The sequence below is a fragment of the Stegodyphus dumicola genome, chromosome 12 (genome assembly GCF_044657685.1).
Source record: "Stegodyphus dumicola isolate Sdum_Otavi_A_Nest chromosome 12, ASM4465768v1".
NCBI lineage: Eukaryota > Metazoa > Arthropoda > Arachnida > Araneae > Eresidae > Stegodyphus > Stegodyphus dumicola.
Window position 1 is genome coordinate 3,006,400 of NC_140779.1, and position 15,094 is coordinate 3,021,493.

The window sequence follows — 15,094 nt, forward strand, 5'->3', positions numbered from 1 at the left end:
CCCTGGAACTCGAATCTAGACCTCTCAACGCATGCAGGAAGGAGGTAGAAAATAGCGTGTTAAGAGGGCCAGAGAAATACCTTATATACTCCCCCTTTTAAAGGGCAACTGGGCATTAGGGGTCCAGTCGCCGCATCCGGGTTGGGAAGAATCATTATCCAGCACCGTTTAGTTCAGGTGTTCCGTAGAGTCGTTAGGAATTTTCGAAGCAAAAGACATAAAAATGAGAAATGCCCTCGCTGGGACTCGAACCTCTCGAATGCGCGGCGAGTGTGCTACCTTACACCACGAAGGAATGCAGAAAGGAGGGGGAATATACCATATAACAGGAAATTCCAGTCGCATTACCTAACACTTTTTTTTTATTTTAAAGAAAGAAGTCGTGCGTTATCGTAAAGCATCTGACTTAATTTTCCGGCCTTTTCAGGCAGCCTTACTACATGTGCCTAACCGACAAATCGAACTTAGTAAACTTTAGTGTTTATTGTTTAGCCATGTTTGAGAAACTTATCATAAAGTGACATTCTTTTCTCTAGCAAATAAAAACATGAGTAAAGTATTGTATCAGTATCAGTATTATATCAGTCCTGTTTTCGTAGTGTATCAGTCATATTTGCATCAGTAATACACCAGTAATGTAAGAGTAATGTGTCGATAATGCATATGTGCTGTGTTTATTCGCATTAGCTTGAGTCTTTGTAACGTGTTATTTCGTGGTTTTATTTACCGACTTGTACAAAATCATTCCCATTTACAATTAATCACTATTAGTCAGTATTGTATGAGTATTCACATCAGTATTGTATGGGTATTAATATCAGTATTGTACGAGTATTAATATCAGTAAAGTATTGTATGAGTAGTAATACTAGTCAAGAACTGTATATGCATATTGCTCATGCATATATCGCATGAGCAATAAAAACAGTCTTACATCAGTATTGTATTGTATCAGTATTATATCAGCCCTTTATCTGTAGCGTATCAGTTATATTTAATCAGTAATGTACAAGTAATTTAACAGTAGAACATTGATCTGTTATATTTTAATTCACATTTTTTGAGTCTCTGTAAGGTATTATTTCGTGTATTTATTTACAGACTTTTGCAAAATCATTCCCATTTCATCAGTATTAATAATCAGTGTTATATCAATGTATCAGTACTGTAGTAGTATTAATATCAGTACCAGTATTATATCAGCCTTTTATCAGTTATAAGCACGATTGTGAATTGTGACCGCAAATGTCAATTGAAATAAAGGTGAATATTTAATCTTCCTCGGCTGCCAAGTCAACTTTTTAATGTGGATCAACATACCGCTATCAGTATTGCCAAGTTTTGCGTATCATATATATATATATATATAATACATAAAATATTACATTTCATATTTTTTATATTATATTATAATTCACACTAGCCGCTACATGGCCAGCCTTCGTCTGGAAATGTACCGGAAAAATGCCTAAAGGGAACATCAAACATTAAGTTTAAAAACTGCAAAGAATTTTACTCTTCAGAACAACTTAGCAAAAGAAAAAAAATTCAATAAAAATGTATTACATATAAAAACAAATTACAATGAAATAAACGATATCCTTTAATACAAATATTAATCATCCTCATAAATAAATTAACCAATTTCCCGTTGCCTTCCCTCGACAAACGTCCAGTATCCAAGAGAAACACTAACTTTAAAAACTGCACAGAATTGTCGCCCTCGTTTTTCCGAGTGGCAACAGTGCCGATATCAGCAGCAATGACAACAGTTAACAATAGCTGCATGCCATTGTTTCTGGTATAATGAGAGATAATTATCGATTTGATGCGATTTCATTAAAAACATAATAAAAAAATCTCATTCGAATTTTTGAAAACATGGCTTCGAGGTTCACTGCTCTTGTCTAGACGCACCCTATGTCCCGAATTTCATATCCCTGTATCTATTAAATTACGCGCCGCACGAATGAAAACCAGCCACAAAAAATACAGACAGACTCTTCCTTTTATTATATGTAGAGATATATTTTGCGTCCGTAACCTTCTGGTGTGCTCAATTTTATTTCGTGATGCTATGTAAGCAAAGAAATCTTTTAATTCCTTTACATTTCTTAATAGAGCAAGAGGAGGGGGAAAAGCGTTATTCATTCAGCCAAATAAAATTAGATAAGTAATATTGTCCATGTCTATAGTTCAAGTGCCATTATGTAATTATTAAGATTTATGTAGAAAAAGCATGCGAGAATCATTCAGATACTTAGACAGGAAAAGCGTATTCCACTTAACACCACTCTAGTTTAATATTATTTAGTTTCGAATTACTGAGACAAAAGCATATTTCAAGTCAGTTCTAAGAATTGTTTTAGTATATATATTTTTATGTGTGCTTGTCTGTGTTTTCCTTTTAAGATAAAACACGTTCGAGTACTCTTCAAAAATAAATTCCTTATAAAATGAAGGTACATGATTCATCGTTATATTAGATAATTAGTAATTACATTTCAGTTTTAGAGATCTAAAATATTTTTATTGCCTAGCTTACATAGAAACGTTTTCTGAGATCATGCTTTTAAGTTCAGTTGTTCTATATTAATATGCAATTTTTCTAGATAGGTGATCAACAACTGTAATTTGGGATGGTCCTATTAAAACCTGCGATATAAATAAACTTGCGGTATCAATTAAAACATTGCGATATAAATAAACTTGATGTATCAATTAAAACATTAATAAACAAAGGTTTTCATTTTACGCGTATTAAACATGTTGTTATTATTAAATGTATTACTAATAAATTTTATTTCATGAATTTTAAATATATTACGAATGAAAACTTCTCTACCGGTAGCCAATCTTCAAAAGTGTCTACTTTGGAAAAGATAAGGATAGTAATCAGAGCAATCCCCTCGATGATAAAGTATCAGACAAGGAACTTTAAAACAAATTTAAAAAAAGAATGAAACCCATTTATTTGAAAACTTATAAAATTAAGTTCGAAAAGGTTCTAACATCTCTACACAGAAACGTTGCCTAATAGTTCATCTTTAGAACTTTACCTAAATGGAAATTTTAGTAATTCATCCTATTGAATGATGTCGACAGCAATAATCGGTTTGAAGAAGCAATCACAGCGATTGCTAAAGAAGCAATAATCGGTTTTTAAAGAATGTTATGACAGATAACAGTTTAGGTCTGCCGTTTTTCCCGATATAAGTTGCAACAGCGTAGGTTGTTTATTAATATTTAACTTACCTACGAGTTTGAATGAGCAAAACAAATGGGCGTTACCACGTTTGAGCGAACAATCAAATGCACAACTAAAACAATCGCTTTACGTAACACAGAAACCAAAAATGACTTACAGATTTGCAAAATAAGATTACTAAGTGCTAAAGTTTCCTTTGGGAAAAGTTAAGGAAAATTAAAGCCGATACTTCCAATGAAATCTTAGACTTACATCGAGGGAATTTGAACAAATATGCATATCCTATTTTTATTTATTCTGCTGTAGAATTTAATAAACCTCTGAATTAACATCCTGTCTAGGGTTATAAAAATACTAAATCACGTAATAAATATGTTGGAATAAAATACATTTAAAGAATCCTTAAATACTACAAGATGCACCCCAGAGGAGCCATTTTCTTTTATGGTATTAAAGTCCAGTTAGTCTACTACGAAATGAAAGATTATCTGCTTTTAACTGTCCAGAATTTACTCAGATTAAAAGCACGTTTATCGAGTATATTTTCACAACTACTTCCTTATTTTTTAATCTGTAAAGCACGGCTTCAGTTTCGAAAAAAAATCTGATGTGTACACCACATGAATTCCTTGTACGGAATATTAAATTATACGCATTTTTTCTTGCATTTCGTATAAAGTTATTGGATTGAACTAAATCTACTTCGCGCATAAACCAAAATACAATAAATGCATTCTTTAAAATTCACTCTATTTTTTTAACCATAGCGACACTCTCGCCCTAGGTTCACTTAACAGTATTATATTTCGTTCATATTATAACTCAGAATACACAAAAATTATATCATTTAATGAATTATCTAATCGTTGCCACATGTTCTATTCAAATACTATAATAAAGCTAGAACAATATGTAAAAGAAATTATTCAAACAAAACAAAAAACAAACACTTTTTCACAGTCGATTAAGTATTTCTCATTCAATTAATTCAGTTTTCACTTCGCTACAAGGCAAAAATACATAAAAACTCAAAATACCTGTATTAAAATTTATGAAGTAAATCTTAAACACTTATTTCCTCAAAAAAATTCAAGAAAAGATTAAGCATGATTAAATCGCAATAATAAATGAAGACGTTATCTTTGTTGTTGCGAAGCTAAGTTTCTCTAGATTGGCAACAAGTCCACTATTCTGCTGTTTCAAATGTAAACAAACAATGGCCGTCATCAAAAAAAATTATTAGGCTTAGTGGCACTTAAACACTTTAAAATTGTTCATAATTCTAAAAATATTGCATACAGATTTACTAAAGGCATAAAAACCTTAACCGGAAGATAAGAACCACATAATTCAATCATTTTTAAAGCAAAAAAATGCACAACTTACAAACATATAAGAGTAAAGAAACTGAGATTACTGAGCCAGGTAGCAGAGTGGATATATATATATAAATATATTTATATACGTTTGTGCGGCCGATTGCAACCAAAATACGAGGTGCACATCTACATATACAAATTTTCAACGTTCTGAGGCTACTCGCTTTTGAATTATGCGAGATACGTATGTACGCCACGAAATATTCTCTTCAGAATTCATTTTAAAGCAGTTTTATAATTTTTTTGGAGGAAAAGAGTTCTTTATTCTGTTCTTACGTACAGATATCACACAAAAAAATTACATACGATAATTGCATACGATAGCGGTTAAATTGCATGCGATAGCGGTCAAAATGGATATTTTCGTTGAAATATGCTGCCTGAAACTTTTCGCGATTACAATACTCCCTTTTTACTTCGTTCAAGGAAGTAAAAATGAGTACACCTGAAGATGTGATTCGAAGAATATTTTTGAACTATATGTGTATTTTATGCAGATCGTTAAATCTGTAGTCGTAAAGTTTGGGAATAATGAAGAATTAGGATTTTAACAAAATGCTGTTCAAGATCTAAGAATCTCTTTTATTGCCATTATCTATATAAATAAGAAGAAAATCTGTGGGTCTGTCCTCTAATAACTCAGTCACTATACTATAGTTATCGTCACCAAACTTTCTACAATTCTTTTCTGGATCTTGGAAAAAGTCGACGTCTACTACCCCCCCCCCAAAAAAAAAATAGCTAAAATCAGACTCGGTGTCCATGTATCGCCAAAAATAGTCAATTTTCGCCAAGGGGTACCTGTAAATATACTTTTACCAAATCATATAAATTACAGAAGTTTCGCCTCTTTGTCAAAAGCATGATTCCAGAAACGAATTAGGCAATTTTAATAAAAATTTAGTTGAAACTTAAAATAGCAAATTTTTATACTCTGGGTTCCAGCTGATGTGAGGTATGCGAAAATAAATAAGACAATAAAATCAGAAATATTTCTGCAATGCAGACAGTCACTATGAAGACTTTCATCTCGGGTGTCAGAAACATAATTGGTCGCTACTGCCATATGTCACCATGGCAACGAAGCTCCTAATTTCATTACTTTGTAGCTTCTGAAAGGGAAAAATTTACATCCCAAATCAAATTAGTCTCTCCAAAGCGCGTGGGTGTGGAATTTCCTTCAACTCCCTTCTTCTTTAATTATGCTTCATAAAAAGGGAAAAAATAAATCAGATTAAAAATGGTTTTATTTTGTTTGTAAATATTGACAGTTCTAAGTAGTAAGTGCAGGATAGTTCTAAGTGAGGAGAGTGACGCTTGGCTGAGACGTACTAATATAATTGAATCTTGAGACTTATTTAATCCTAGAGCGCGTGCGTCGTTCCAACTATTAATTTGAATTAAGTGTGTATGTAGTTATAAATTCCTGAAAAGTTGATGATGCATAAGCTTGGCAGCAAAAGCTAAAAAGAGACCTTAGTTTTATGACTTAACCTGTATATAATATGTCTCTAAGTTGTAAATACCACGGTTAAAGCGAATGCAATTAAAAGGAGTATTCCTTAATGAATTACCTATCTATGTATAAAGAAGAATGTATGTTTGTGTGTTTGTTCACAATTAACTCAGCCACTGCTTTAGCTATCTTCACCAAACTTTCTACCATTCTTTTCTTCGTTCTAGAAAAGGTCTACGTCCACATTTTTCCAAAAGAAAATATTTAAAATCAGAGATATTAATTAAAAAACTCTGAAAACGCTCATTTTCGCGCTCATTTTTCCGAGTGGCAACAGTCTTGCGCGATGAAGATAAAAATCTGCTTTATTTCGAAATGTGTTGCCACTGACATTCAAATCGTAGAGTTTGTTAAAAAAAATTTCTAAGTTTTACAATGAAATAAAAATAGCTTTGCCAAACATTAAATCCATTATTCCCGATTTCAAAAATTCATGGGAAGCCATTTTATCTGTTGCCATCGTCGTACGGCTTTAATCAGCCGAGATATTAATTAAAAAGCCGTGAAAACACTCATTTTCGCACTCACTTTCCGAGTAGCAACAGTCTCTCGCGTTGGAGATAAAAATTCTTTATTTTGAAAAGTGTTGCTACTGCTCATTTTCAAACCGTAGAGTCTGTTTATCAGAAATTTGTAAGTTTTACGAAATGTTTGTACATAAAGAAGAATATTTGTTTGCGTTATTCATTGCTGATCAATTTTTTGGCCACATTTAATCGACTAAAATTGAATCTAGTTGAAATATTGGATGGAACTTGAGCTTTTGAAGCCATTTTATTAGAAAGACTAAAATCAATAAAAACTGCGTGCCATTGTTGCTGATAAAATGAGAGAAAATTAGTTTACTTTTGTATGGAAATTTTTTATACGGGTTCCATATCGAATCAGACTGAAAAACGTATGACTATGAATCTTATTTTTTGCATCGTTATTACAGAAGGATTACAGCGGTATTGTTCTCTCTATTGTTAAGCTACGTTACTCTCAATTTAACTCAACTGTCATCGGGTACTTCCACTAGTTGAGAGTAACTTCCACTAGTTACGTATGTGTTCCTGTGAGCATTGTGTGCATCGTATAAAACCTAAGATCCCTTAATTTGTTTATTTGAGTCATGTGACTTGCTGAGTCATGTGTCAGCTCCAACCGAAAGCCGAGAAAAGTGATCTATGTTTTATCGTTGTACAAAATGTGTGTAAGCGTTTCTGCTTCGTACGAGTGCGGACAAAACTAGCGGTTGATACAAGATTATGTTTGAAACAGCTATGTAGAATTGGCTCGCTATTTTGTGTCACTTATTTCGCATTGCTTATTTCATATTTAGAATTACAGCAGTTAAATAAACAGAATACAGAAAAATTGTCGTGTAATTTATTTAATGAAGCAGCTGCAGTGAAACATGTTATGTTTCTGCGAGTGTGTATGCAAGTTTCTTGCGTAATATACACTGAAGTGACAAAAGTCATGGGATAGCAATATGCAAATATACAGATGGTAGTAGTATCGCGTAGAAAATGTATAAATGCGAAGTGCTTTGGCAGGGCTTTCATTTGTGTTCGAGTTGTTCATGTGAAAAGGCTTTGACGTGATTATGGCCGCACGACGAGAATTAACAGACTTTGAACGCGGAATGGTATTTGGAGCTAGACGCATGGGTCATTCCATTTCGGATATCGTTAGGGAATTCAACATTCCGAGATCCACAGTGTCAAGAGTGTGCCGAGAGTATCTAATTTCAGGCATGACAGCGCACTGGCCGACCACCTGCACTTAACGACCGAGACCAGCGACGTCTGCGTAGAGTTGTCAATGTTCACAGACAAGCAACACTGCGTCAAATAAGCGCAGAAATCAATGTGGGACGTACGAGGGACATGTACGATAGGACAGTGCGGCGAAATTTGTCTTCCTTGCGCTATGCCAGCAGAAGACCGACGCGAGTGCCTTTACTGACAGCACGACATCGCCTGCAGCGACTCTCGTGAGCTCGTGATATCGGTTGGTCCCTAAACGAATGGAAAACCGTGGCTTGGTCAGATGAGTCACGATTTCAGTTGGTAAGAGCGATGGTAGGGTTCGAGTGGGGCGCAGACCACTGTTCAAGTTGGTGGTGGTTCCATAATGGTCTGGGCTGTTTTTACATGGCATGGACTTGGTCATCTGGTGCAACTGAACCGATCATTGACTAGAAATGGATACCTTCAGCTACTTGGAGATCACTTACAGCCATTCATGGACTTCACGTACTCAAACAACGATGGGAATTTTATGGATGACAATGCGCCATGTCACCGGGCCACAATTGTTCGCGATTGGTTAGAAGAACATTCTGGACAATTACAGTGAATGATCTGGCCACCTAGATCGCCCGACATGAATGCCATCGAACATTTATGGGGCATCATCGAGAGGTCAGTTCGTGCCCAAAACCCTGCACCGTCAACACTTTCACAATTATGGACGTCTATTGAGGCAGCATGGCTCAATATTCCTACAGGTGAGTTCCAACGACTTGTTGAGTCCATGCCACATCGAATTGCTGCACTTCGCCGGGCAAAGGGAGGACCGACAGTGTCACTTCAGTGCATTTTATTTATGAGAGTTAATTTAGGCGGCTGTCAAATAATAAAATGTAGACTTCAGACAACATTAATAACTGAAAGACACATACTGACATTTCTGTGTCTTTCATTACTGGTTGCACGTATCGTAATAGCTTTGGCTTCCGCCTGGCATTTAACTCTTAAAAACAGCAACAAAAACAACACAGTCAAGGAAAATGATTGCGAAGATCAATATATACAAAGAGAGTTGCATATATGAAGAAAAAATGTATGTGCGGTAGTGTACACAGAGAATACGAAAACTGGAAGGATATCATATAAGTAAATATGCGTTTTAAAAATTAATATGCATTCCAGAAACAACAGAGGTCAGAGGAAAATGTCTGATGTGTCTGCCACGAGCAGTCCTCACATTTCTGTTTCGTGGAATTGTGAATATTCCGAGCATATCTCGGATTTGCTCGGCAGCTACTGCGATGTTCCTCTGGGTTGTCAGTCGATATGTCATACACCCGAATTTCATTATGCCCCTAAATGAAGTAAATTATCTGGTGATCGAGAAATTCAATGTAACGCCCGCTGCGCCCCATCTAAGCGGCTGGGCAGTGTTCAGAAACTTTACCGCTTAGCTACTGGTGGGCCCGAAAAGTAGATATTGTAACGATATGTACAGGCGCGGTGAGATGGCTTCCCCGTAAAGCAGCTTTGGGGTTGCCATAAAATGCAAGGGAAGGCAGGTTGCTACATTTGGCAAGAAATCGCCCATTTGGCGACAAAATTGGCGATATACCATGGACGGATGGAGAACCTTCTGGAAAGAAATCTTACCGGTTTAGCCCAGAATGTGCTAGAACACAAGACGAAAGCTATATAAATCCTGCTGCTCCGCAGTCAGTTAGTATCGAGTGTGTGGCTCGCCTAGAGTGCGAAATAGTTAGTATCCAGTTAGTTAGTCAATCCGGGCGGAGTCGATCGAGTTGTGTGCCGGGCAGCCAGTGTCGAGTGCATTGAAGAGTCCCTTTAGTGTATCGCGGTTAGTGCATCGTCGAGAGAGTGTGTTGAGCTCTGGGAACGACTGAACCGAAAAGTCGGGAGTTGTGCTCTTTGTGTCGTCGAGTGCATCGCGAGTTGTAGCGTGGAGAATCTCGTGAGTACGTGGAGTTCCGAGAACGACCGAGCAGAGTCGGGAGCTGTACTCTGATGCTTTGCAGTGAAGCTGTCTCCAACGTTATTTCCTGACAGTGTGAAGGCTGTGTCGCTGATTGGTTCTAGCGTGTTTATAGTATATCTTCGACGACTGTAAAAGTGTTTTGGAGCTGTCCTGATTGATACTGGTAAATAAAAAACGCAACACTATATACCAGAGAGCTCTCGCATCAGCTCTCAGATTTTCAGTTCAGAGTAGACTTCGAAGAATCGAGGAATCGAAGAAGGTTGCGCGTTGTATTGAGTCTCTTTGGATGAGCTTTGTGTTGCAGCGCGTGTAACGTTCTTAGAAGTTTCCATTGTAACGATTGTGCTCTCCGATACCGAAAGAGCTGTACGAGTATTTTTGTGGAAAGTGCCGAAACTGTTATTATATTCTTTTGGTAAAATAATTTTTACAAAGCTATCATTGGTTCTGTGTGCATTCAATTAGTTACAAATTCATACTCACGGAACGAAAATGATTGAGGAAGCAATAGTTCTGCCATTTTTAATAAATCAACAGAATTTTATAATTAGTTGGAAATACGAATAAATACAAGCTGAAGAAATGTAAAAGTAAATTTAATTTTAAGAAGTTTACATTTAAAAGTACACTTAAAGGTTATACATTTAAAATGATTCTAGAGTACGTTTAAAAATTATGCCAAGATTCAAAAATTTAAAAAGGGTTAAAGGTATAGGTTTATTTTAAGGTTTAGATTTTAAAAGGGTTAAAGGTTTAAAAAGGCTCAAATCTTTAAAGGTTATTTTGTATATAACGCCTTCTGTTCAGTTGTATTTCAGATTTATTTCTAACATTCAGTTTTTGACATTTTTGGAGAAAATAAAGCATTTAGTAAATTTTCATATTAAAGCTCTTAAAATATTGATAATAGTATTTAATGTCTTTTAAATGATCAAACTTCTTATGAGGATGAATATTAATATCCGTTGAAAATCATTTTCATATCTAAAAGGATTCTTAGTTTAAATTTCCAGCGAAATGGAAAAAAAAAAAAAAAAAAAAAAAAAAAATGAATTTAAAATTCGAAAGGTTTCAGATTTAATATTACGTCTAAAGGAGCGTTTTTTTAACGGTTTGTATGTTAACTTTATTTATTAAATACCATGTTGGTAAATTGTGCAATTTTTGCTTAAACAATAGCTGAATTATGTTATTCATATCTTCCGGTTTAGGATTTTATACTTTTAATTAATCTGCATGTAATAGTTGTAGAATTATCAACAATTTAAATGTTATTTAAGTGCGGCTAAAGCTATATGATTTAATATAGAAACCATATTTGTTTAAGTGAATTAAGTCTTTCTCTTTTCGTCTTTTACAAAATGAAGCTTTCATTTCTGTGCACCAAAAAAATCTGCCTTCTATCCTGTTTGCCGAATTTTTTGCTTTTGCGTGGAAACTATAATTTTAATTGCAAAAATTGATTATTGTATTGTTTTAACTGTAATTGGTGTTTTATGTTTTTATATATGATTTAAAGAATTATATTTTATTTTGTTCCATTTTTTGTTTACAGTTAATACACTAATGGTTTACTGATTCCGAAGTTTAAGAATCACTGTTTGCATTAGCTTTTGGAATTTCGACTTTACGTAGCAGAATTCCTAATATTTGTTTCATTCCCTGTTACCTATCATGTAAACATATTTAATGCATTTCACTTCTCTTTTGGATTATTTAATAATCTTAAACTGTTGTAGCGTTTATCTCAAAAATGCATACATGTATAAAATTTCATGATTCTTCACTCCATTACATTTACGAAATTTTTTTTCTGTTGAAGTCTTCTTGCTTTCAGATTGCAAGCATTTCCTCAAATACGTAAGAATTAATAAAGCTCTTTTCAATAAAGAAGAGTATTATTTACTTCTGCTTTAAAGTATGAGAATTCTTTATAAATTTAAGCCCTTAAGCAGATTAATAAAATTCAAAAGTTACGAGTTCTTTGGAAAAAAAATGTATTAGTTCTTTGAATTCTAAAGGATACCGGAAAAAAATTAATTTGAAACAAAAATATGAGCGAATATGATTATTGTGTAATATCTATAAACACACTGCCGAGAATTTGGATGGAATTAAACACACTGCCGAGAAGTTGGATGGAATGTTAAGCTAGAACTTTATTTAATGACCACAGAATATTCTATTCTATTTTATTTTACTCCCTCATTTACTGGATATTACTCAGGCAGATTATTGAATACGAGAATAATGTATATTCATTTTAAATCATTTATCGAAATATTAATAACAATAACATATATTCAAATTCGATTTCTATTTTTAACTTCAGCTTATAATCTCTAACAAATTAAATTTAAAACGCTTCTGAAGAATAGATAATGATAATTAAACAAATAATTATCATTGTATCTCAACACGGTTAAAATATCGTAACTATGGCGTGTATGACTTATTTCTACAATACTGTTATATTTCAAGATAGCTCGATGAGTTAACGTGTTATTAGGTTATTTTGATGCTTGAGATGTGAAAAATGAGCAATGCGCTCACCGGTAGTCGAACCTGGACCTCTCGAATACGCGCCGAGTATGCTACCGTTACTTTACGAAGGCAAGCAAAAAGAATGCAGAAAATACCTTATATACTCCCCCTTTAAAAAGTGACTTTTAGTTCGGGCGGCAGTGTAGATACATTGGGTATTTTTAAAGCAGAAGTACATAGAAAATAAGCAATACCCTCGCCGGGACGCGTAATGGCAAACCGCACATTGAGTTGATCAATGTCATCGAATTTTGCTTACTGCGCATGCTCAATAGTATACCGCTGGCATGGGAGGAAATCCTGGCGAGTAAGCATAAGCAACCCTACACAAGGCTGTTAGTCATGTTGGGGGGGGTTACCTTTTTTTTTTTTTTTTTTTTTTTTACAATTGCGTTACTAAAGAAATTTGTTGTGTGCTTATTGCATGTGCTTCTGTTTCATTTCATTTTGGTTTATTTTGTTGATAAATATTACAATTAATATCAGTTATTTGACTTTAATTCAGAAATTTAAATTATAACAGTAATTTGAACTGAATTTATTCCTTAATTTGATAAAATATATACGAATGGAACGTATGGTAAATACTCAACTGCTTTTATTCCTCAGGGGTATAATCAATAAGCATTCCGTTAATATATCTTGTAATGTTTCCTGTTTTGTTATCCTTCTTAAACGAAAATTTGCGCAGTTTGCAATCGATAGTTACACTCTAAATAATGAAGCAACTTACAGCCTAACAAGTTTTAAAACCCCGAACGGTTTACGCCCACATAATACAATATCAACCATATATCGTATTCATCTTCTTTTAAAATTTCGCCAAAGTTGTAGTTGCGCCAAATTCTATTCTGAGCATGCGCAGTAAGCGAAATTCATTTAACATTGATCAACTCAATGTGCGGTTTGCCAATTACGCCGCCGAGCCTCGAATATGGACTTCTCGAAAACAAGCATTTATTTTGTGCCTGCATAAATACATAATATTTTGACAATAAATCCTCGCTTACATATGAGGCTCAATATCTAGAATCATCGTGTTACTGCAGTATACTAGTGCTTAAAAATTCGATCCGAATGTTTATAATACAGTGATTTCAATGATCATGCCAGATGTGTTGCTTCTTTTCAGTAATACGAAATTGATTAACGTGCTATGAATTTTCAGCTTAGCACGATGTCTTCGATTTAAATTAAAATTTTACAGCTTTGAGTTAGCAATTTCGGAAAAGCGTATTAATTCGTTGTTTTAAAATAAGTAAATTGTAACAAGATTTTCTTTATTTTAAATCAGGGTTTCTTAACTTTTTTTCAGTCGCGACCCACTTTTATCACTGAGATTTTTTCGCGACTGCTCCGGACCCCATAATATTTACAAAAATTTTGGGGGACCCCATAAGTAGGCTTGCCAGATTTTAGAAATGTTCAACCGGGACATCGGAATGCCCCCCGGCGTCGTGGGTATTCAAGGGTATACACCTTTGGCGGGTTCTTTCAGTGTTTAGAGGGTCGTTTATTCTCAATGTTATGAATAAATGGTTACTTAATAGGAACCTAAACCATGGGTAATAAATAATAAATGACACAAGCATATAAATTTCAACATTTTATTTCTTACATGCTAATGTTTTTAAGTTACTGAAGTAAAAAGAAACACTTTAAATGAGGAATAAAAATTTGAACAATATTTACATGTCATTAGCTGGGACTTTATTTTAGAAGGTCGTTTTTGGTTTTAATCTTGTTGTAAAAATCTTCACAAACTAAAATCCGATAATAATTTTACATGTCATCAAGTCTTTAACCGTAGGTTTCTTCATCAAACCCCTACGTCCATGCGTTGTTCATCAAAGAAAATACACTCTCAACTGGTGCTGATGTCCCAGGTAGTTTTCACCTTTCATAGAGTACGGAAATACAGTGGATGGACAAAAATATGGAAACACCTTGTGAAATGCATGTTTGAAAAGAAAGATTGATTTTAATGAAATATGTAGGTGGTGCTGGAGTTTTTGACTACTGACGCCACCTATACAACTTCGTAAATGTGCTAAACAGTTCACTTGTTGTCGGAGTACTGTTATGTGAGGTTGTCATTGTATTATGTCAGAGTTAACAGACTTCGAACGTAGGCAAATTGTTGGAGCACGTATGGTAGGTGCTTCCGTAAGCCAGGTAGCCGAGGTGTTTAGTGTTTCAAGAGGTACTGTATCGAAGATTTATTCCGCATATTTGAAAAGCGATAAAACATCATCTGCTAAATAACAGCGCGGACGAAAGTGTGTCCTGAGTGATCGTGACAGACGATCATTAAGGGCAATTGTGACGAAAAATAAGAAGACCACAGCTGCAAAAGTTACTGCTGAAATGAATGTTGTGTTACCGAACCCTGTGAGTACCAAAACAATTAGAAGGGAGCTTCATAAACAGGGAATTGTTGGCTGGGCTGCGATCGAGAAGCCACTCATCAGTGATGCTAATGCCCGTAACAGGAAAAGGTGGTGTTTAAGTCATAAAGCCTGGACTATAGAGCAGTGGAAGCGAGTAATATGGTTTGACGAGTCTTCTTTCACATTGTTTCCCACTTCTGGCCGAGTTTACGTCTGGAGAACGCCATCTCAAGCCTATCGTTATAATACAGACTGCTTGTTGCCAAGAGTGAAACATGGCGGGGGTTCTGTTATGGTTTGGGCAGCCATATCGTGGTTC